Below are 3,175 nucleotides of genomic sequence, written 5' to 3'. Positions count from 1 at the left end.
AAGGTGCCTGCCACTATGCTCAGCTAATTTTTGTATTTTTAGTAGAGACAGGGTTTTACCATGTTGGCCAGGCTGGTCTTGAACTCCTGACCTCAGGCTGGAGTGCAATGGTGTGATCTTGGCTCACTGCAACCTCCGCCTCCTGGGTTCAAGTGATTCTCCTGCCTCAGCCTTCCAAGTAGCTAGGATTAAAGGTGCCTGCCACTATGCTCAGCTAATTTTTGTATTTTTAGTAGAGACAGGGTTTTACCATGTTGGCCAGGCTGGTCTTGAACTCCTGACCTCAAGTGATCCCCCCGCCTTGGCCTCCCAAAATGCTGGAATTATAGGTATGAGCCCCTGCGCCTGGCCTAATTCATTCTTAATTATAAGAATGTACAGTTTTTGTTTAGGGATATAGTGTTGGTTGAAAAAATTAGGGAAAAAGTCTGGTTACTTAGTTTTTCATTTATCCTTTTATTTAACAGTTACTGAGTACCAGCTATATGCCAGGCATGGTCAGTGTTGGTTTGTGTGACCTGCAGTTCTTATAGCTATTGAGTTTATAGTGTAGTTGAGGGGAAAAGACATGTCTGGAGGAGCAGTGATAGCTAAGTGGTAGGGAACTGGGCGTGAGTAATTGGTTCAGAGTTATCGTAAGACATCACAAAAATGCTCATAGAAGGAATGAGGCCTAAAAGCTTAGTGTAGGGTATGGAGTGTGCAGGCTGCACCTGGCTCTTGCCTGCAGAAATGTGCTACAAGCATTTCAGGCCAAGGGACTTGGTGGTAGACCTCCCCTACATATGCCACTTCAGTAGTGTGGTTTTAGATTTTATATTTAGCCATTTATATTTAGCCTGAGGCGTTCTGAGTCAGTCCAGATCCACTGTCACTAAATAAATGGGTTATGTATCTTAATAATAGAGGATTCGCCATCCTTATATGTGAAGGGCAGCATTACTGGGACATGTAAAGCAAACTTATTTGTGACAACAGAATATTTAAGTATAGTTAATAAATAGGATTCTTATAGTCTTCTATTAGGTAACATTCCTTTTAGAGATCCTCATGGAGTATGAGTGTTTAAAGTGAGGTAGAGGCCAGGCACAGTGGCTCACGCCTGTAATCCTAGCACTTTGGGAGGCTGAGATGGGTGGATTGCCTGAGCTCAGGAGTTTGAGACCAGCCTGGGCAACATGGTGAGACCCCATCTCTACTGAAATAAAAAAATTAGCCAGGCATGGCGGCGTGTGCCTGTAATCCTAGCTATTCAGGAGGCTGAGACAGAAGAATTGCTTCAACCTGGGAGGCAGAGGTTGCAGTGAGCAGAGATCACGCCACTGCACTCCAGCCTGGGCGACAGAACAAGATTCTATCTCAAAAAATAAAAATAAATAAAAAAATAAAGTGAGGTGGAAACTATGATTTCCTTGGAGGATGGGCCCAAAAGGTGGTTGATTAGTAGGGTTAAAGATGATATATGTATTTTCTTCTTCTTTTTTTCTCTTCAAAGCCATTATATATTGCTGCAGTACCAATTTCTTTTGCCTTAGCTGGGAAACAGCTGGTACCATTGCAGACAGAATTCAAGTTCCCTGATTAATGAAGTGGAGGACTGTTTGAATCTTTAATGTCTTACCTTTATGTTTAACTTGACCCCTCAGTTCTCTTTTGTTATTCTTTTTTTATTCAACCACTCAACAGCTCAATTTTTCTTTTTCTTTTTTTATTCAGCCTTCAGTTCTCTTTGTCTTTTTATTGTCCACAAACCACACAAATGGTGTTTTCTTGCCCTCTTTTCTACTCAGGTCGAGGATTGGTTTTTCTAAACATAGCTTTTGTAAGTCAATGTATACTGACTGATTTTCTCTTTTAAAAAAATTTCTCTTTTATTTTTTCAAGCTGAGGTTTTATTTAAAGTGTAGAAGAAATGGTTCCCAAAAAATGCTGGCAAATAAAGCAAAAGGATAAGATACAGTGCTCTCTTCCTATGAGTTAGCCAGCCTATCCGAGTACAGGTTAATATATAGTACTTAATGCTGGTAGAATTTTGCAGTAGTTTAGAAAGATTATCTGTGCCTAGATTATGAAGAGATTCTCAGTATGTGATGCTTGGTTCTGGGTTTACACCTTACTGGGCATGAAGAAGAGCCCTGCTCCTTGGCCATAGCCAAATCCCTTGGGCCCACAGTTCTTTGCATAGCACCCTTTACAATAGATTTCACCTTCTTTTTCAGTCAGAGTGTTGATTCAAGACTCTTCCAACACTTTGCCATCGGAAACAGTTTTTGTACCAGGGCTTTCCAGCTCCAGTTACCTTCTCTACAGCATGTACGGAATCCCCACATCTGGAACACTTCTCAGAACCTCTGTATTTCTGAGCAAATTTAGAAGTCTTTGGATTTGTTGTAGGCATGTGAGGCTGAACACTCTGGCTTGATGCCCAGCTCTCACCACAGTCCATGTTAAGTGTGCCAGCGCCCTGGCCGTAAACTGTAGCCTTTTGGCCCATGCTTCTTTCCATAGCAGGATCTGCAGTAGATCTCTTCATCGTGAATTGCCACTGTCGTGCTATCTAAATTATTCCTGCAAACCATGCATAGAAAGCAGTATGGGTAGAAGCGCCAGCCGTTACACTGCACCTCTTCTGCGTGGTGAACGGCCCTCCTGCAGACCCCACACTTACTTCCACCTCTCCACGCAGGCATTTTGAGTCGGAAGCAGGAGCACGCATCGCAGGCAGAGATAGCGAGGCTGGGCTGGAGGGAGTGTCCAGGGAGTCCGAGATCCCTAGAATTTCTTCCTTTTTTTTGTTGAGAGAGAGTTTTGCTCTTTTCGCCCAGGCTAGAGTGCAATGGCACGATCTCAGCTCACTACAACCTCCGCCTCCCAGGTTCAAGTGATTCTCCTGCCTCAGCCTCTGGAGTAGTTGGGATTATAGACACCCACTACCACACTCAGCTAATTTTTGTAGTAGAGAAGGAGTTTCACCATGTTAACCAGGCTGTTGTCGAACTCCTGAACGCAGGTGATCCACCTGCCTCGGCCTCCCAAAGTGCTGGGATTACAGGCACGAGTCACCACGCCCAGCCTAGAGTTTCTTTTTTAAGGCTACATAGTATTCCACAGTGCACATGTACTACATTTTCTTTATCCAGTTTGCTGTTGATGGACATCTAGTTTGATTCCATGT

At 43.4% G+C, this 3,175-nt stretch overlaps 1 protein-coding gene and 1 pseudogene across 5 annotated transcripts in view; one reads left to right on the top strand and one right to left on the bottom strand.

Annotated features, from left to right (window-relative positions):
- Positions 1-3,175, top strand: part of ATP2C1 (ATPase, Ca++ transporting, type 2C, member 1) — a 158,947-nt gene that overhangs the window by 55,479 nt on the left and 100,293 nt on the right. The gene's annotated exons all lie outside the window — the stretch shown is intronic.
- Positions 2,107-2,690, bottom strand: LOC105505798 (annotated as a pseudogene).

Source organism: Colobus angolensis, unplaced genomic scaffold (genome assembly GCF_000951035.1).
Source record: "Colobus angolensis palliatus isolate OR3802 unplaced genomic scaffold, Cang.pa_1.0 Scaffold129, whole genome shotgun sequence".
Classification (NCBI taxonomy): domain Eukaryota; kingdom Metazoa; phylum Chordata; class Mammalia; order Primates; family Cercopithecidae; genus Colobus; species Colobus angolensis.
This window is presented reverse-complemented; position numbering and strand designations above follow the sequence as displayed.